Source organism: Centrocercus urophasianus, unplaced genomic scaffold, assembly GCF_019232065.1.
Source record: "Centrocercus urophasianus isolate 14NV4802_14NV808 unplaced genomic scaffold, USGS_Curo_1.0 seq_10, whole genome shotgun sequence".
Taxonomy (NCBI): domain Eukaryota; kingdom Metazoa; phylum Chordata; class Aves; order Galliformes; family Phasianidae; genus Centrocercus; species Centrocercus urophasianus.
This window is the reverse complement of record NW_024884142.1, coordinates 80,827,902-80,849,358: the sequence shown is the minus strand read 5'-3', so window position 1 is coordinate 80,849,358 and position 21,457 is coordinate 80,827,902. Positions and strand designations below refer to the sequence as shown.

Here is a 21,457-nt window from a genome sequence, read left to right as displayed (position 1 = left end):
AACAACAAAATGTGGAGAGTAGGAAGGGAAAGGGAAGAGGAAAGGCTGAGCTTTCTGCATGAGGTCTTTTCATAAAGAGCTAACACGTGCCATAGCATCTTCTGAGACCCAGCAAGGAGTTACTTTCCTAACTTACAACCCTTGTCAGTTAAGAGGTATTTCATGCTTTCATGGGAATAGATGTGGCAAGCCTCCAAGAAATGGGTGAAAATCATGTAGAAAACACTTCCCTATTTAATGAGAATATTGCAATGATGTAATAGAAGGGAAGGTAATCACAGGAGGGGAAAGTTACTGTCACAAATCCATTCTATGTTATTTAAATTATTCCTGATCTAAAAATGGGATAAGTAGTGAAAAGACAAGGTTTGCTAATGATACAAAACTATTCAGGAAACTCTAAAATCAAATCGACCGTGGGGATTTTTAGGCACTATTATGATGGCAAATAGCCGAATCTCTTTTCTAAGGTTATTTTCTAATTTCAGTAAAAGAAGAGTGAAGAAACTATTCCATGACTTGCAGAAAATCACTATTCCCACTGTGGGTAAAAGCACATCGGGTGTCATCATGGCCTGTTGTAACAACGTCACCTAAAAAAAACATTCAGGTAGAACACCAGGAATAGGTTGGAAGAGAATAGATTTAAGTCAAAGTACAAAGCATCATGCCATGGTGTAGTCACATCTTGTCTTTGTGCAACTCTGGAAACCATTTTATTGAAAAATTCTAAAGGTTGTAAGAAAGCATGAAGAGATGGATCATTAGGATTCTGTGGAATGTTTTCTATGTGACAAAAAACTTGTTTGATTCCCTACACTGGAAAAGAGTGACTGCAGGTGAAAGATGATCATTACCTCTGAAAATAGTGAAGGTGAATGAGGAAAGATAGAGACTGTGAATGGATTGCTCAACATGCTATTTTTCACTCAACAAGAACTATGAACACTCAGTTCTCAGCCAGCTGATTTTATACAAGCAAAAGGATGTACAGTGAAGTCATGGATTTTATTGCTTCTAGATGTTGTCCTGGACAAAAGCATAAGCAGGTTCAGAAAAGGATTAGATGATTTCGAGGAGGATGAGTTCACAAGTAGCTGTTAAACATGGTGCAGATGCAACTTCTCATTCAAGATGTCTATAAGCTGCTACCTTGCTTGTAGCTGGATGAGTATAGCAGAGAAAGAATTATTTTATGCACACTACTTTTTGTATGCTGTTATTAGACTGGACTACACAGACCTTCAACAGTGCTAAGATTTATGAATACTCATTTTTTTTCTGCTTGCTAGCATAAGAAATGAAAGAATACTTGTCAGCCTGGTGTAAATTGAACAGTGCGGATGGGGGAAGCTGTTATGGGAGAGCTTCATGAGGTGTGCTGGGAGAAGAGTGCTCATGGCCAGGGTGCCCACACTCCTCTCCAAGCAGAGGGGATGATGGGCAGTACTAAAAGGCAACGTGCTCTTCATTTAGCACAGATCATCTGTCTTAGTCCCAAAGGTGATTGAAAACACATTTTTACAACAGAGAAAACGAATGGCCACGGTTAAATTGGTAGATGGGAATCTGCTCTGGGAAAGTGAACAAAGGCTGATCAGAGGGTCATGTTCTTGCTGATAGTGTGGTTACTGATGTTTTTTCCATATCAGTGTCAAAGAGGGAAACCAGCAGCTCATACACCAATGAGAGGCCTATCTGTTATGAATGTCAGCACTTTGTAAACTACTTCACTCTACTCCCTGTCTCTTCCCTTCGCTTCAAAGTCTGTGCCTTAATAAATAGTTTGGATGGAGAGACGTTCTCTGCAAGACAGAACTGTGCCATGTAGATGTACAACAAGTCTGATAACAATGAATAAGAAAGACTGAATGAGAGAAGGAAAAAGTGTACATGTTCTTATCCAGACTTATAATCTGATAACAAGAAATAGTTCACCAAAACACAATAAGAAATCCATTTGAGTATACTCTGACTTTAAGTGCAACTTAGTAAATTGTGCTTGGGTTCTGAAATACTTCATTCATTTTAGATATTTTTTTTCCTTTTTTTTTTTTTTTTTTTTTTTTTTTTTTGGTTTCACTTCTGATTTCTGTCTCAAAGTGAGAGGCAGGAAATCTCTCAAGAGAGGCAGTTCTGGAGATTTCCAGCTCATTTTGGAGCTCTAGAGATTCAGATAGTTTGGGTAAACCTGTGAACTTTTGGATGTTTATCTGAACTGAACCTGAACTCTAAATCTTCTAAGGATCGCCCAGCTAAGTCAAAGGGAGGAAGGCCTATAATGATAATTTTAATGCTCTTTTCTCATTCAGCCATGGATATGACTCTCCTCAGTCTCCTGGGAATTTCTCTGTGCTGTATTAAAAAAAGAAAAGGCTAAATAGTGTGTATCACATACGCACAATTAAACACTGTATGCACCATTACCGTTTCAGATGCTATACATTCCAGTTATTAGTTGCTGCCTTTGGAGGAAGATTTAGCTAGAAAACATGACTATTTCCACCTGACATTGCTTCTTATGATATTTTGTCATGTCAGATGAAGAAAACACTAAACAAAATTACTATTCTTTAGGAAGAAAACAATAAAAAGAAAAGGAATCTCATTAACACTATATGAGGCATGTGCTCATTTCATTTAGTACAATTTTTGTAAAATGAGTATGGTTACATTTTCCTTGTCTGACCTTATAACTACAGCATCTGTATGTTTGATGTTTATCTGTGGGAGATCTCTGGGAAACAGGGAGAAGTTTATAATCTATGTTCTGTAGAAAATAGTTCTGAAGCACCAAAGATGATATCATTGCCTTCCTGATGTCAAAAGCAAGGTACTAGCTGATTTTTTTGCTGCAAGATTTTACTATTAGTAGTTAACATAAGAAATCCACATCTGAGCTAGAAACGAAGTAAAGATTTTCATCCACTTTGTCAATCTGTCTACATTTACCTTTGTTGTGTGCTGTGATTATCACTGGTTCAAATTTGTGCTCTTGTGTTAAATGTGAAGCAACCACAATACCTTCCCTAGCGTTCTCCAGTTTGTTGTATTTCTGTTCTTTTGAGACTGTATCAGGGATGGCAGTGATCTTGTACTCAATAAGTGCAGCGTGTGGTGAAAACAGGGGTCTATGTTCTGTTGTGCTTCCAGATTCATGAAAAGCCATTGCTTTAGCCAAACTTCCTCTGGCTATTCTGCAGATCAATGGTTGGGTGACAAGTTAGAAGAGGCAGTGCCCTTCATTCTGAGATAGGTGAGTATGGTGCCCCTTATTCCTCTCACCTGCCTTCAAACAGCAACTTAAATGCCACTGTTAGGAGCCTACAGTAGTTCCTTCAGTCTGTAGGAGGGTTGGTAATCACACAGCAAGGAAGATCTCGCTCTTTGGTTTTGCCTGAAACTATGAAGAATAAATCTTAAATTTACTTCCTGAATGCCTTTCTAAAATGTACCCTGAATTTTTATGAAGTTGTGATGACTATGTTATCACAGCAGCAGTCATTTGTGCCTTTTGAGCTGCCTGACACAGCAGAAAATTTGGAATAGTTCATTTTGTTTTCAGAGGAACTTGGGAACCATCAGCTCACTCTCAACTCCTGTTCTCAGTGTTCTGCAGAGGCACACTGCTCTCATTGGCTTCACGCTATGGGAGCAGCTGCTTGTTGGGAACTCTTCAAAATGTTGGGATGGCTGTTATGTTCCTCAATCACATGAAATGTCTGTAGCAGAGTTCAGACTGGGCTCATTCCCAGATTTTTGACAGGGAATCAATTGGAGTTAGTTCCTGTTTGAAATTATAACTTATGTGGGATTTGGTAATTTTGCAGGGTTTCCAGATATTTTAAATTTGGCTAGCTTTCTGTTTTCCTGTATGTGTGGATCCGTGTAGACATGATGCCTATAGACAAGAAACTGCAAAAGCTGTAGTTTAAGGAGCGATTGTCATCACTGTGAATGTAGCTCTGCAGTTTGGAATGCTTATCTTAGACATCTTCACGTTGCTCTCAGTTTTTCTAAAATACTGCCTCATGGAGAGTGTGCTCTGTACATCATTAAGCTTCTTGGAACATTTTTTTTTTTTCCTCCTACGAATGAAACCAATGGAATTAAGCAGTGAATGGGAGAAAGGTATTAATAAATATATCTTTCAGTGGTGATGGCTTAGAAGGAATGTCCATGCCAGTAGCATGGAAGAATGCCTCCTAGATGTACTTACCTAGGTATGCAACTGTGTTTACATAGCAAATCTCAAAGACGATTAGCTGCGATACACAAGGTCCAAGGAGAGCTGAACCTTGGGGAATTATATTTGTTTGAGGGATATAACAGAGTGAACATTTTACGATCAAAGATTATTTGAGGTCTTTTATGCAGATTGAATGCTTAGCATCATCTTGAGATGTAACTACAAAACTGATTCAAATATTCACTGTCTTTAAGTGTTTTCATTTTGTCTAAATATGCATCTTTCCTCTTCTTTTATCTCTATAGATAATATTTGTTTTGCTGTCCAAAGAGGGTTTGTGTCTTTCTTTTAAAGTGAGAATATTGGATGTACGTTTAAAAAAATTGAATACCTGCAAAACATTATTTAGATGCAGTCTTATATCATTAATTCCAAGAATGTTTCAAGAAGTCTCACTGAATGCAGGTCACCATCTGATGCTGCTTTATCTCAGAGAGAAAGAGGAACTGAGTAATAAAACGGGATTATCAGTGGAAGTGAAAACATTCAAAGGTTTGAAGCCTAAAAACAAACAATCTCTCTCTCACACTTTCAGGAGAGAGCCTTTCAAACAGGGTGTCAGATAATGAAAGATTTCCACTGGAGGTGCAAGTAAGAGAAATAATTAGGCTAGCTGAGCTTTAGATCAGTTAACTTGGACCTCACTGTGGTTTGGGTCTGACCTTGAGCTACCAGCTCTGTATGCCAGAGAATAGGACTATACGTGATGTCTGTGGAGCTCAGATTCTTCCTTTTCTGAATCTGAGTGGAAAGAGAGTCAGGGCACTTGACTCTCAATGTTACCAAACAATTGATGAGCTAGAATCCAAATCCAGATGAGGATCTACATAGCGTAGTTTGCATCCTGTTAGTCCCTTGAGAACTGCTAAACACCACCATGCTTTTGCTTTTGCATATTGCCCTTACAAATCTGTGAGTCGTGCAACTCTGTCTGCTCATAGCCCAAGGACTTCTGATGATGAAGTCTGAGAATGGTGATTTCAGTCTTATATTTTGTTCTGCCATGAGTTGTCATGGAAATTGGCTTCAGGTTGCAGATCTAATGTGAAATGAAGGCAAGCAGGAAGTGACACTGTGGGGCCACAAGCCTTATGTGAGAGCCTGTTGCCTGAGATCAGCTGAGGTCTGGCTGCCTTGGTACTTGCTATCTCGTCTTTCAGCACATCAGGAGATCTTACTAGGATTTGTTCCAATTAAGAATTGTTTATTACTTAAGTAAAGAGTTTAGGGCCTAATTTCCTGCTTGCTTTTAGAACTAAAGAATGTGGAATTCATATTTACTGACTGAAGTTTTTTAATGGCAGAAAAAGCAATGAAATATACAAAAAACCTAATATATATGGGGCAAAATGCCAGAAATACTTAAAAAAAATAACAGCGCCCTCCTTTTTAGTACAGGATGGAGTGGATATCCAGAGATGAGAATAAAAACAGAGTGTAATTAGGGTGATGCTTTGTTGTTAAACTGCTGGAATAACGGATAATCTGCGGTCTAGGAACTTCTCAAGGTGCAAGTTGTATTTTTACCTTGGTGTTTTATTTGCCAGTGGTTCTCATTTCTTTCACAGTCTGTATAGTCCAAAATTGTATAGGATTTTGTGGATTGGAAGAAACACCTCTCTGTGCACAAATTTATTAGAAAGGGTGGTACAATCTCAGAACAGCCTGCATTATTATTTCCTAGTCAGTGATACTGCCAAGTGTGTAGGAAGCTAAATTCTTCCTGTACGAGGACTTCCATTAATTTGTACATTAATTTCCACTATGCTGAACAAAATCACTTCCAGTCATGGGGTGGTCTTTGTTTTCTCTCTGGGTGTATGAAAAGACTAATAACTCTATGGATAGTGCAGTTGCTCAGGACTGTCCTTTTCCAGAGCTCTGGACCATGTGGTGTTCAGGATTGCACTGGGAATTCCCCCTCCCTCCCTTCCCCGCTTTATTTGAGTCCTGCCCACGATTTATAGGAGAATGGGAGTCTTGACATTCAGAACACAGAAATGTCTATTGCTTATTTCCCAGTAGAACTTTTGACTTAGAAGATTTAGATGCTTTTTCTTATTAAATTGAGTGAGTACTTCAGTGTTTTCGACTCAAAGCCCATCAACATATCTTCATATTTTGTCAAGGGGCCCATCTGCCAATTCTCAGTGGAAGTGCTGTTAGCAGCACTGGAAATCCAGCATGGTGGTCTAAGAAAAGGATAGGAGCCAGACGTTTGTGTTCAGGCTCCAGTTTTCTCTTGTGTTTGGCTACAGTTACCGAAACCAAGACTTAAAAAAAAAAAGCCCTACAAAAAACCTCTGTATCTGGTTTGTGATAAATAAGCTTTTCACCCCAAAATCGGAAAACTCCTGCCCCATCCACTTCTGAAGATATTTCTTAGCTTTATGCCTGTTTCTTGATCTGTTAACTTTCAATGGTGCTGTATTTATTAAAGCAGACTTGGCTGTTAGGTAGATGTTTGCAGTGCAGTGGTTAAATACGAGAAACTAAATGTGTGGATGGCAGATTAGGTAGTTAATTTTGGTCTGTAATTGCAAGCAGAGAGTAGAGTAGGAAAACTTGTACAAAACCAGATCATGTATTTCAGATTTGAATCTCTGCCATTGAATCTCTGTCTCTGTTACTCATATGTGACCTCAGACGCCATACCCTGCTCTGGCTTCCAGCTCTTCCCCACTGTCACTACAGTGGCATTTGCCTGTTTCTGAGGTGAGAGAGTGAGCTGGAAGTGTGCTGCGTGGCATCCTGCAGTTCCATTCCTGATACAAAACACACTTCCCACCTTCAGGACGCTCCTGTAAGTCTTCTGCTTCTTTGCCTTCATGCTCCCCCTGCCTCTGCATGACTGCACTCCCTTTCCTTTAGGAGAAGTTTTATGTTCGCGTTATTAATTTTGACCCGATCATTGTTTGTGAGACCAATAATTGGGAAAAGTCAGCTATTGCTTAACAGCTTTAGTGGTAAATCAGTTCCAGCAGCTCTGTGCTGCTACTCGCAAGAACCCATGTGCTTCTCAGCTAGAAGCTCTCATCTCTCTCTCCTCCCCTCTCCCTCTCTGAGATCTTCTGCTGGATCCATATGTTGCTGAGGATGTAAGTGCTTCAGATGAGTGGTTCAATACACAGTTATGATCCAAATTTTTGGCGTCAGCTTTTTATTGCAAGTTGTTGCCTGGCTTGAGGCATGAGAGAGTGGGAGCAGAGAGGGCTCTCTATCATATGTGAAACAACGAGAAGGCAGGCAGCTACTGCAGGAACTATACAACAGCATTTTTTTGGAGCATGAAAATGGGATTTGGAGCAATCCTTTGGCCCCTAATCTCTTCCTAATTGATAGCTGTTGCTAGATCTGGGGATTTTAGCAGGGACCCTGACAGTTTTGCTTGGAGGAAGGGTTAGAGTTTCAACCGCAATAAACATTGCAGATCAAGTAAGTAGTATGTAAAGTGTTTTGGTCTAGCATGAGGCACAAAATCCAAATCTGTTCAAAAATAAGGTCTGGGTACCAGTGATCATATTCTATACTGTCTTCAGTTTAGTTATCACGTAGCCTAAAGAGGTAATGAAAATGTAGGTAGATGTGTGCACATACAGAGTAAGTGTCCTAATAGGTAGCAATTTGTTTTGTACTTTATATTAGGCATAAGTTGATCCTTGCACACAATATTGATAAATGCAAATAAATTTCCAAACTAAACGAGGAGTAACTGTAGGAGATTTTAAATGGCAGAGATACGGGATAATATCCTTTGACCAGCTCTTTGAAAACATAGAGTTGCAAAGAAAAAAAATGAACAAAAAAATGAACTAAAAGAAGTAAAAGACAGATATGCATGTGCTTGGGCTTTGTTCTGAGGTGACGCCCTCCAGGAACCTTGCAGTATCAGGCATTCTTACTGTATGCACAATTCTACACACAGTTCTCCCCAACGAAGTCCTGGTGTAGCACGGTCTGTGGAAAAGCCAGAATAGAGATTCCCTGGGATATTAGGACAGCAAAAGCATCAGGCCAATTTAATAGAGAATTAAGTCTGATTCAGCCAAAGTTATTAATTTCTAGTCCAATGTTAACCCTGCTATGCATAACTTGGCCAGTTGGGACTAAGTATGTCTCCCATGCTTTATAAAATGAATAATAAGGACCAGAGCAGACTGCTGAGTGAGCAGAGGAAAAGACACATTCATTCCCTGGGGAGGTGGCTAAAGGCTGGATTCAGGGGGCTGTAACATGCTGAAGCAGCTGGATGGAAGCTTTTCAGGGGCAGTGCTAGAAACTGGAGGTCCCAATGAGATGCAGGTGCCAGATGTGTGTGTTTTATCTTATTCTGGGGTACTCGTATAACCTCACAAACTGCAGGGAGCAGAAGCGTCTGAAGGCTGGAGGACCCATGTAGGAGTCAGGAAAGTGGTGGACTGCATGGTCTCATGTATTGTGCCTCTGAAAGAGAGTTTTGCGGTCTGTTAAATTTTGGATGAGTTTTGGACCGTCCTGATAATAGGGAACAAATGAGTGTACAGAGTCCTTCTGAAGGAGAAAAGGATGGAAGTATTCCATGGAGATGTATTAAAGTAAATCCAGAAGTGAACTGATGACTTTACAACTCTCAAGCAAAGTATTCCAGATCATTTGTCTTGTGCAATGGGATCATGCATGAAATATGAAAATGTGTACATGACCTTCTTTTAAACTGCTGTGATTTATTACTGCCAGAATGACGGGAGAATGAAGAAGAGCTTATGAAGAAATCAACGTTGTATGGGATTGCAAAATGATGCTAGGTCTGATGAATCCTCTCTGAAACCCTTTAACCACAAGAAGCCTGCTGCTTTGCTCAGATGTTGCGGAGTGGATATCTCATCCACTCCGATTCTAAAAGGCTTTATCTCTCTGCATGATTTTCATGAAAGTGGAATTTGCCTAATTTGCCTTTGTTCAGTATTAATGTTTTATGCAATTTTCTGAATGCAGTTAGGTTTAGTTGCCATTAATTTTAATCGATGAGAAATTGAATGAATGTCTTTATGTCCTTTGGCAGCATAAAACAATCACTTCTTTTTTTTCTTCCAGATAATTCAGCAGGCTTTCTTTGCCCTGCACTGCTAAAAATATTTTTGCTCAGAAACTATTATGCTTTAATTACATACATTTCTTCCATTTTCCTCAGCATTCTCAGCACCTTTCTTCTGCAACTGCTGTCTTCAGATTATAGTTAGCAGACAAGGGAGTAATTTAGAGAAACAAAACATTAGATTAATTTTTCTTCAGAAGACTCTGTGGATCTGCTGAAGTAAAAAAACACTTTGAGCTGAAAAAGAAAAAGGGATCATGTCTCCTTCAAATTATAATACAATTACTTGTGTTTGGGACGGGACCATAACATGACTTCTGGTTTTCATTACCTATCAGTGTTTCCTGTAGTATAGGAATAAATTTATCTATTATTTATAACCAGATTTTTCTTGTTTTTGTGAGCTTTCATGAATAACTTGTTCATCAAGTAGCATGCCTGAGACCTTGGGATGCCTTGAGTAGTCATTTTTTTCCAAAAGTACCAAGTTCTCAGGCCTGTGGAGTGATTCAGACCAGGACTCCAAAATCACAGGTTACCTTTGAAAATCTTTAATGGACTCAGACTTCACTAGAGTTTTTGATCAATCCAAGAATGAGCTTTTATAGGTCAGGGCAATGATCTACTCAAACTCAGCCCCTGCTTTCTCTTTCCTGGTGCCATTGAAATATGGAAGGTTTTACTGGAATTGGCTTGGGAGTTTCAGTGTCTTAGCTCTGCTGAATCTCTCATGGCAAACTTAGTGCTCTGTTGCTACAGAGCTCTCCACTCTAGGGATGTGAGAGCGAGAGAGTGCTTCCCCATGGCCCAGATGATGTTTGCTTGCAATAATGTTCCTACCAGAGATGCTGGCTGAAAGCCCTTGTGCATGAAACTGTCTTCAGTAGCATGCTTTCCTTCTTACCAGGAGGGGAGGCGGATGACTTTGTTTGTTTCCCTGAAGCCTGTGGCCGTAGGGTTCATGCTGGTCAGACTTTCCCTTGCTTCTGGTTAAATGTAGTCAAGATTATGTAGGACAGGGCTGTGTCCTTGAGGGAGTGCAGTAAGGATTATGTCAATTGCAGATGCATCTCGGTTTGTGGTAAACCTGGCTCTATGTGGACTTGACTCACCCCGGCTTTGTGGTTATGTATGACAGAGAGGAATTTCTTTTTCTCAGATTTGTTTTTTTTAATTAGAAAAACTGTGTTCAGGCAAGGTCGGTCATTTCAGTCAGTTTTCAATGTTTTGATGACAAAACACATCCTGTGATATTTATTATTGCCACGTGTTATTGTTACTGCCATCATTTCCAGTCAGACCCGTAAGTTTGTTTTGTTTTTATTTTCAGAAGAAAAATTTTGCCTTAAGCCTTTGTCTGAAAGCAACATTTTATTTTATTTTTTCTTTGAATCTGATTTGGCAGACTGCTGTCTTTCAGCAAAGACATAATCAGCTCAGGAGGTACTTTGCTCAGCTGTCAAAGCTTTGGGACTTACCTTGGAGTAGATAAGTTGCTTGAAAGGTAGCATTTTGATTCCTTTGCCTCTGCTCCCACACTTTGTTTCACTTTGGAGCATTCTAAATATTAATGTTCATAGTCACATTCCTGTTTTATTCAGCTGCTCCTAGCTGTATTGATGTTAGCAAGGACTGCAGTGCAGTAACAGTGGATCTCCAGAACAGAATGACTGGGACTGAGGTGCTGATGTCCACAGCAAGCACAGTTCTGGGGGTTTACCTTGGACTATTTGTAACTGGTTGGAGAGCAGTGGGTATGCTGCTGGGGTGGACATTACCATTTAGTTTTTCTACCCAGTCTGTGAGCCTCAAGGCTGTGTTTGAAATGCAAACCAAAGCGTGGTAAGTGGGATGATGAGGACACTTGCTTCAAAAGCTTGTTCCTAATTTGAAACAGAAAGCTAGCATGGTCAGACTTACTTTATTTTTATGTTCAGTGATTCCTGACACATAGTCCTCTACAGTGGATATTCCTCATGCGGTTAAATCTTCAGGAAAATGGCAGTGCTGTCATGCAAAGTTAAGTGCCATTGGTCTTCCCACAGTCAAAAACAAAACAAAACAAAAAACTGAGAAAACAACATGGTATTGGTAGAAGCACTGTGCAGTGTGCATCTAAATATGTGGGAATAATTGTCCCTCCTGTGCTTCAGATCATTAATAAGTCATCTGGAGCAAGTATCTCGTGTGCATTTTTCTTTGGTTCAAAATGTAATTTTCACGTGTTCAGTGTCCATCAGCAGTAAGCTTTTTTGAAGTCCTGTGCCACCTACAGTATCAGCAACTCTTTGTACCCAGTCTGGATGATCATCTGCTTGTATTTCATCATCACTTCTACGTAAACACTACTTCTGCCTTTTTCTGTTTTATCACCTACCTTCTGAGACAAAGCCACAGATGATAATGCTGTAATGTGGTTATTAACCATAGCCCAACTTAAATTTGAGAGTGAGAGGTGTCCTGTTACATTCAGAATTGGCTTTATCCATCAATCACCAGTGTAAGTAGAGCTTCAAATCCAAAGAATGTAATGCTATATTAGCCATATTTTTCAGTATCCCTATGTTTATAAGAACAATATGGTCTAGCATGCCTGGATGTTTCTAGTGCATGAAATACACACAACAAACAACCATTAACGAGTTTTAAACCTATGATGCTTATTGAGTCCACTCAGTGCTCTTGAATGTGAGCCAACATTAATTCAAGCCCAGTTGATCCTAATAAGTAAGTAAGACCCCATTTCATAAACATGCAATTCTAGCTTGTTATTTCTGGCACTGCCATTAAGTGAAAGTCTCTACCCTCAGAACGGCAGAATTAAGGGATTAGAGTTAAACTGAAAATTGTGAATAATTCAGAATTTCTTCCATCTCCTTCTCCCTACTGAATGCAGATCTATAGGGAGTTAATAACTGCTCTCAGCCATGCGCTTTTTGTTCTGTGAGTCAAGTACAGGAGTGAGACCTGCCGGGGCAATGGGGTTTGCTCATATGAGTGGAGTCTACAGGATAAGATGTGATATCTGATACTTTTTGTAATCCTCACAGATTCACTGGAACTGGGCAGCACTAGGACAGTGTCTGCACTAAAAGCTACTACTTGCACCTGTGTATTGTCCCATTGCATCCTTCTGTTAAAAAAAAAATCTATGGCATTTCAAAAGAATCTTTTTTTTTTCTTTTTAATGTGACATTCAGTTAGTGTCATTTCTTACCATTATTCTTCAGGTAACCTGAAATATGTGTTATACTTGTTCTTTAAATAGATTTTTTTCTTCTAGTTCTGAGATTTTGCAAAAAGATATTTTATGAAAATCATGTGGGAAACTTTGCAGCATGTTTTCAGGTGATACATTTTATTGTGTAAAATCCTGTGATGTAGAAGTCCAAATTAAAACAATGTGGCTGAAAAATGGTGTCATTCTCAATATAGACATTTCTTACCCAGTCTTTTCCTCTGCTGTGCCCCTAGATTTCTCATGCAGTGTTGCAATCAAGAGTTAAGAACAGTAGAACATAGGTTTAGGACAGTGCATTTATGTACTGTACAGGGCCCTGTCATTGGTTCCTCTGGTTCTGTGAGTTTCCAAGCATTATGATGATATGGAAGAGGCAGGAACAGGCTTCACTTTTCTCCTGGAGTGAGAACTGCTTGCTTGCAGTCACTTGCTCTCTGAGTGCGCTTTACTCAATCTCTGAGCCTTCTTTCTAAGGCTGCAGTAGTCATATAACACTGCTGTACTGGTGCAGTATTGTGACAAAATAAAAAAGAGATCTAGTCAATTAAAAGTCAGGCTACTAATAGGCTTGCTGCCTTGTTTAGTCAGCATTGGTGACTGAAATTTTTCACTTATTTGCCTCAAGTGATTGCTGATGTGGCTATTGTTCTGGACTTCAATTATTAGTTTTATCAAAGCATGTGGGAGAGTACTGTGCTTGCAGCTGCCTGAAGAAAGGGCCGAGTCAGTTTATAAGAGAAATCAGGTGTATTGCTGTTAAGTTTTGGGTCAGTAGCAGGGCACCAAGTGATTTGGCTTTCTTGAAAAGCAGACTGAGGCTTTTGATTTCCGAACAGAACAGGGGAATGCTTGCAACCCGCAGAGACTGGAATCTCTCCAGGCCTATCTAACATAATGAGAGAATTCTTTGTGAAAAGCATAAAAGGATGACATTTTAGCAGTGAGTGAAATATTTGATTACTTTTTCCATAACTTAAAATAATTGGAATGTTCTTTTGCAATCCAGTTCCCGGTGAGGACTAGGAATGTGTAACCTCACCATATATCTACCTCAGAGACGTCTCCAGGGAAGCCTGTGGTGATACAGAAAAACGGGCTGAAAACTCTCATTTTTTTTTTTTTTTTTTTTTTTTTTTTTTTTTTTTAAGCCTCGGGGAAAAGCTACACGTGTGTTCATCTGGGAAAACTTCCAGAAGATGAATTCTGAGTCACAGCCACCAGTCTGAGGAGAGGAAAGCCAGCACAGGGGACAAAGGGTGAGAGCAGAGTGCCAGTGCCAGCTTCCTTGTGTCTGTTCCTGGTGGTTCCTCTCTGCTTTGGACACAAAGATCTCTGTCTTGTGAGTGGCAGGTGAAGTTCTGCTGTGGCAGCTCAGCTCCTGACTCCTGGCTTTCTTAGCTCCGGGTTGATGCTAATATATTTTGGCTGTGAAGGGTAGGCAAACAGAAAGGGGTTAGGAATGCTTCTAAGTGCTGTGTTAGGATTTCTTACATGTTGTACAGAGACACTGAGCAGCTCTGTCACAGATTAGCATCATCCTGATGCGCACCATAGGCAACTGCAGCAGAAAAGGACAGTATTGGCCTCATGAAAATGGCAGCTGGGCAGTCAGGAGGAATTTCATGCGTAGAGAAGCCATTTCCATGGAGAGCTGCACTGGCATATAAAACAGAAATAGAGAGGGATTGGATGATACCCATTTGAACAACTTGCAATTGCAGTAGACCCAATCTTTCTGTTTCCAGCAGCACTGCATCCCTGCTAGCAAAGCGCTATGTGTGGTTGCTCACTCGGGACAGAAGTTCTGTTGCTCGGCATAGGTGTTTTGTCACTCTACTCACAGATAGTAATTTTGTGTTTTGGACAGTGTAAGCACCAGAAGATATTTTCCAAAAAGTAGCTGTAACTAGACTTTGTTGACGTAACATTTCACAGGGACACAGAATACCCTGAACGGGCTGTTACTAACATAAGAGTATGAAGCCATTTAAAACTAGTTTCATTGACAAGTTGAACTATGGTTTCTAGTATGATACAAAGGAGCTAGTTTTAAGAGGTAGAAAGGCTGAGAAGGGATGGTAGAAGTTACATGTTGATAGAAGATGAGGCAGGCTATACCATCCATGTTTGCCCAAATAATTATTTGCTTCAGTATTTATAAATGAGAATAGGAAACAGATGGTAGAAATGGAGATGCCTGTCACATTTTTGTAAAAGAGAAAGGAGGAAGATTGAGAGGAAATCAGAATCCTACCAAAAAAAGGGGAACAGGAAATTAAAATGTCAGACAACGGATAAAATTGCGAGACCACACACAAATATAAAGAGACTTCTCATAGGTTCTCTAGAGCTTTATAAACTTAAGTCTTTTCTATTTTTGCCACCGAGAGATCAGAATAAAGATTAAAAAAAAAAGAATAGGAACAAATAGGCCAAAACACATGCCCTCAACCCAACCCGTTAGAGCACAGTACGTTGAAAATTTCTTCAGAAGTGTGTCTGAGTAGTTCAGAGAGATGCTGCTGTAATATCTAGTGAGATGACACAAGGTAGAGGAGATGCGGAGTTCCTGATTTGTTTTTTTTGAGTTTATTGGTATCTGCATTCTTGTTCTTGGTGCTAAGAATTCTATCTTCACTCTGTAAGGACTTGTGCTACGACAGGCAAAGGTCTTACAGACTAGGATTAACAGGGATATCTGTGTTACGTTTGCAGCTGTTCTGAGCACCAGTTGTTTTTGGTCTGATCTTACATTTGGCTGTGTGGAGGCTAACTCCACCAGAAGTGCAAGAAGAGGGAGAGGTGAGGAAAGGGAGTATCGCTGAGAAGGAGCAACTTTAGAGTAGAATGTCAGATGTTAGAAGTAGGAAAATAAATGAGTAAAAGGATAGGAAGCTTTCACATTGAACAGATTTGGTGGAAATGTGCCAAGTATGTTAACTGAAGGTCAGTGATCCTAAATCTGTATGGGAGTCTGATAATCTCCCTGCAGCCTGCATGAAACAGCATACTCTCCAGGCACTAGAAGACAGCCTAAAAAGCCACAAAAAGTGACTTTTTGTGGAAATCTATTTCTGCCGCATCATTATTCGAACAGGATGAGTTTGTAAAGAGCTTCTGAATCCAGACAGGGTAACAGTCTCTTCTTGGAATTGCTTCTGGTTTTAAATATCCTTGGGAACACAGGGAGGTATCTGCTTTGCCCAGTGCCCTTCCCGCAGGGAAGGGTTTACTGCTGCTCTAATCATTTTTTCACATCTCCTCATCTTTATCTGCCCATTGCTTATGTCTCCTCGTATTTGGCAGTCATTGCTGAATAAGGACTGTCTGCTGACCTTTCCTTCAACAGCAGATTCCGAGCCAAGTTGCTGCTCTGTTGAGATATGGCTGTTTTTCTTTCTTTCAGTCTGTCTTTCTTGTGGTAGAGTTTTGTGTGTCTCGCTTTGATTTTGGATAAGTGCCTCACAAGCTATGGACTCTGAATATCTGCCTTATTTGGAGAAAAATGTAGGATCTTCAGTTGGTTTGATCTACCAGTATGTTTCCTACTCTCCTTCAAACATTTCTGCTTTGCCAGTCTTCATGTTTTCTTCTCTTTCACATGTTCACTGATCCCTCTTCCTTCCTCAATAGAGAAAATTTTAGTAGCTGGTGTTAATTCCACCTGAGTCCTGCTGATATTTGATGTTCGTCCCAGGAAAAAGACATATGCAAGTTCATACACCAGGACAGCAGATGCTGCTGTATTGGAATGCATAAAATAGGTTACTTTAATCATGAATTTACACAGGTCTGTGCCATAAAAATATTTTCCACTGAATTTTTGCCTAAACTGTCAAATTCCAGCCTTTTCAATTAGTCCCTGTAGACATTCCATAAGAAATAATGTATTGCTCTTCTGACTCCAACAGTAATGTTTTCAGGTTAGTGTAGGTGAATATATCTACAGATTTGGAGGAAAAGTAGGTCCCTCTGTTAGACCACTGAGATCACGAATAAACCCTGTGGATCAAATGAAGACCTATGGAGAAATGATTTTGCAATTAGCTGTTCTTCCATTTAAGAAGTGGCAAACCACTAAACAATATGTGGAGCAAAACATGGCATCGTGGAGTCCTTGGCCAATGACGATAAGATGCCTACCAAAAATATGGGTTTTGGGTTTTCTCTGTACTGTCTTTTAAATGGAGAAGTGTTGGAATGACGGGAGAAACGAGAACTCGAATCAGAGGTGCAGAAGTTCAAAGACAATCAGTGTCAGATGGATCCTTTCGTTTATTTTTATTTTTGAAATGGAACCTTTCCGTAATTTATTGGGTTTGTATGGCATTCACTATAAGCAGATAATGTAGGAACAGCAAATACATTTGGTTTTAGCTGGATGCTAAAAGGACAAACACTGAGAGCTTCAGCAGATTCCTTGCCTAGTGAATGGACAACTTGGGAAGCTGGAGTTTCCAAAATATCAGATACAGCCTTGTCTGTAGTTGTTCATTTACTGACCATGTGAAGAAACGAGGTGTGGGATGTAACTTAGAGTCAGTGTTATTACTGATCACTGAATGAGATCAAACTCACACTTGAAGCAGGGAATGAAGAAGTGCTTTGTGCAGTATTCATCTGTCTTTCACCTGACCTTGCTTCCATTTAAACTCTTTCCAGGCGCTACTCCAAAGATGAATTGCATTTGGTCCATTGACTTTGTGACTTAAAGGTTGAAAATAAGCTGTGTTACAGCAATGTTGCCTGTGATTGACAAGAAGGGGAAAAAAAATCCAATCCCTTGTCCCAGAATATTAATCTTCTTAAGATTTGCCTTATGATTTATTTTTTCAAGGATCTGACAGAAGCTGGTTTGTCCTCAGTAATGGCCAGCCTGGAAAAAAATCTTGAAAATATCTACTTCCCTTTCTCTCCACTTAGCTGGAAACTGAAAGGAAAAATAATGTCCTGTCTGTGCTGTCCTGCCATTCCTCCTGCCTGTCCCCCTGCACTGCATTCCCAATGGGTTTCTGTTATTCAGAGTTGTCACTGTGATGGATAGGAGTCAGTGCTGTACAGTTCTGTCCTGTAGAAGAAATGCACTGGAAGACAGGGATGGACTATCAGCATCAGCACAATGTCCAATGAACTGATGTTGTTTTAAGAATGAGGCTTATCCATACTCTTATAATGTGCCTTTCATAACGCTTCCTTCTTCCTTCACCTGTGGGGCTCTCAGCCCCAGCCTCTGCACTGCTGCTCCCTTTGCCTCACTCTCCATCCTACCACACAGCCACTGCTATCTGTGTGGTCTCTGAAATTCACACGGCTTGGTGGCAACCAGTAGGGAGGGAAAATAATGTGTTTTATTTATTTAGAGTCAAGCACAGTTTAAACTCCATTCTAAATAAATAAAAACTCTTAGCCAGATTTATATAAATAAAAAAGCAGATTTTCCCCTCTCTTTTGGCTGCTGTTGAACAGCCTCGGTTTCAAGACCACACAAGGAGTTGTGTCAACAGCTCTAAAATGTGTGGTGGAGGCAAAAGTAGGAGGGATAGGAAGGACCTTGATAACTTGCTTTGGGATTCCAATGCATTGAAGCACCTTCCTTGTGTACATAAAGGAGGAGCCTTCACACTGTGGTGGGTTAAAATATTAAATGAAAGCTGGGAGAATTGTATATTTTTGATGGAGGAATAGTTTTGTAAAAGAGAATTTTCTCTTCAGATTGTTTAACTACTCTTTATCAAGACACGTAGATGGATGATGGAGTTAGTTGGCACAGCTGAACAATACTGTTTCTTTCAGTGTTACTTAGAGGCAGTGGAGCACCCATAAAAAGCAGTGATTTGAGGAAAAAGCTTTTACTGTAAGGAGGCTATCCCATTTGTCCTCTGCGGACTGAGTTTGCATTATGCAGAGGTTCCCAGTTTCCATCAGATGGTGCTCCCACACGGGTGCTGACAGCTCTGTGTCTCCTGTTACAACCATCACTTAGGGAAACTCCAAGAACAGTTTCATTTCCTAGGGAATGAAATGTATTAGTTATGTCTGCACGAGGTTTCATATCTCTCCTCACTTTCAGACCTGCCAAGCTCTCAGGAAGGGTGACAAACAGCTTCCCCGTGGAGCACCTGGGTTTTGTTACTTCAGCTGAGATGATAACAGGCCCTAAAGCAGAGGTCATCTCTAAGCAGATTCTGGTTGGGGCAGCGTTTGCCTCTCTGCTCGTGGGTGAGGATGGGCTTGAGGATATGGTTCTGCCACTTGTAGGATTAGACAGGGAGCAAAAAGGGTCCTATTATTGTTTATTATCTTGTGACTGGTCAAAGGCTGCTACAATTATGGCCAAAAATTCAAAGAAATGGTCTTGCAAAGCAAAACCATGCTAGCAGTTCATTACCTCTTTCATATTCTGAACCTCTGTGGGCTTGTGGACAAAATGACCAACAGATGCTAGTCGCATTGAGGAAGAAATACAAAGAAAAATTTTTTAAATGTGTCCCTTTATACCTTACTACACCCAGTTTATATATGAATTTTAAGTTACGTGTGGTTATATATCCCACAATACTTCTGAGCCATCTTATGAATTGGTGTTTTACTAACAGAACTTTTTAAACTTGAAGATGCAGCAGGGGTCACAGCCTGTCATGGGCAGCGGTGTCAATATGGCACAAACTCCCAAACTTTTTGGTTTAGTACATCTCAAGGCTGGATTGCTGCATGGTGCAATTTGCAGCACCTTCTTAAAACAACAACAACAAAAACCCTCATGCTTTCTACTATGAAAATAGAGTGTCAGTGGCAATGGACTTCATGTGCAATAAACGGTTTTTTGTGGTTATTAAACACCCCAGCCTTGCCTTACTATGTAACCAGCCATAAAAGTCATTTATTACATTGTAATAATTTATATAAAATAATTTAACACAAGATATTTTTGCAAAAAATTATAGCTGAACTATTAGCTCTGAATCAGAAAGCAGATGGTTCTGCACCTCTTGTATTGCTGACTATGAAGTATTACACTCCCTGGTAAGAATGGACTACTGGAGACAGTTTTTTCATGCAAATTTATAAAAGAGAGACACAAAAATAATGAATACTAGCAAATTTGGATCTCGGGATTTTGGGTGACCTGGATTTTTAACTTCATTTTAATTATCTTATTGGAATTCAGGGTAAATATTAGTTCTGAAACAATGCGGTAGTTCCAAGAAAAAAGAAAAAAAAAAGCTATGGGAGGTGATGTTTAAAGAGAATGAACAAAGTAATCTGTTAAATTGTACTCAGGTTAATGTGACACTGATTCTGCACAAAAATAAAGAAAATCTTACACATACAGCTAGGCAAAGGCCATAGAGTAACTGTTGCCAATGAAGACTGTTTCATTTAAAACTGGCTTGTCAGACAACTAGATTCAATTTCACCTTTTGTAGATAAAGCTAAATGTGCTCACAAACTGCTCATAGTCTTCTGTAACAGATGAGTTTGAGGCAATTAGTAGGAGACAAAATCACTCCGTGTTGCAAGGATTTAAAGCGTTGTGCAAAAGCTCTGAAAGAGTTATTGTCATCTCAAGGGTAGAAACATATTTTTGCTTTCTGTTTTCAGGAAAGCCGCCAGGCTAATTGTTAGCACAGTGCTAAGTTTTGACCCTTTTCCTCTTTGTTTGGAAATAAATATGAAGTTATTAGAATAATAGCCTGATGCAATTAAGCTTTATGCTGTGAGGACCTTTTTGCTGGCCAGGTGGGATTGTTTGATAAGATGCTTTTGGAAGAACAGACATTTTATCACTGTCAAACGCAAGCACTAAGGTCTATATTTAGACCTTTGTGTGGAAGACTTCTTAATGCTAGAAATCAGTGATCCTAAGAATTTTTGAAGTTTGTGGTAGTTATCCAATTTAATGGGAGCTTTTAGGCTGTTTTGAGGAGAATGGATACAGCTTTGGATGAGCAGGTGGAAAAAAATTATCTAGGATTGGAAAAGTAATTGCTATCACGGATAAGGAGCTGAGCTCTTAATAAGAAAAGCAAGCTAACTTTGCGTGTCTGTTAGGAAAGAGGATAACAAAACAAAACAAAAAAAGAATGTAATTCCCGGGATGCTATGAGGTCTTTCTATACTTGCTTCAAATCTGATGCCCGGGAGCCAAACAGAGCAAGGAGGCAGATGGGAGTATTTCAAGGCTACAGTTTGTTTGCAAGGGTAAAAGGCTTTTGTCAAGATTTTTTACTTAGCCAAAAAGCCAAACCAAGACCCAGTGAATAGAAGGTGAAGCCACATCCACATTCATTAGACAATATGTATGTATTTGTGTGTGTGTTTGTGTGGTTTTTTTGGGAGGCTTGCGGCTGTGTAACTTCTCCACTGCAGTAGTGCCTGGGTAAAAATCTTAACCGCTTACAAGAGCAAATGAATTCTGTTAATTAGCAGTTTAAATTCATTGTGCTTTGGCTTGTACGATACTTTCGTGCCTGAAGTGCAGAAGTATCCATAATGACTAGTATGGGGTGCATAGCTGTATCTCCTGACTATGTTCAGTGATCTCACTACTGTAACTGACAGTAGAAGCCAGCCCTCTAAAAATTAATGTCAATCCTAAAATAATTTTAAAAGGTATTTAAACATAGCTGCTCCTCTTATGCACTGCTTGTAACCTGAGAGCATCCATGTGGATAAAAACAGAGACTCGTATTTTCTAAATTGAAGACGTTCTGCTTGTACTGCTGAAGAAACAAACTAAAATATAAGGCAACCAGATGTTTAAAAATGTCGAAAGCCCCCTTTTTTTGAAAAGATATCTATGTTAAATAAACATTAAAATGCTATTTTTTTGCTGTATAACTATTCATTTTAAATGGCACCCCAGGAGTTTGTCCAAGGGTCTCCAGGTCAC

At 39.7% G+C, this 21,457-nt stretch overlaps 1 protein-coding gene across 12 annotated transcripts in view; it reads left to right on the top strand.

Moving 5' to 3' along the window:
• The window catches only part of BICRAL (BICRA like chromatin remodeling complex associated protein), a 113,922-nt gene that overhangs the window by 88,361 nt on the left and 4,104 nt on the right, over window positions 1-21,457 (top strand). For 10 of the 12 annotated variants that reach the window (XR_006170778.1, XR_006170772.1, XR_006170768.1 and 7 more), the window contains one exon: window positions 3,154-3,256. The exons of 1 other annotated variant lie outside the window; for it this stretch is intronic. The gene's annotated coding sequence lies outside the window, so the exon portion shown is untranslated. Of the gene's footprint in view, window positions 1-3,153; window positions 3,257-13,712; window positions 13,821-21,457 lie in introns of all 12 variants that reach the window. One more of the 12 variants, XR_006170767.1, reaches the window with a different exon arrangement.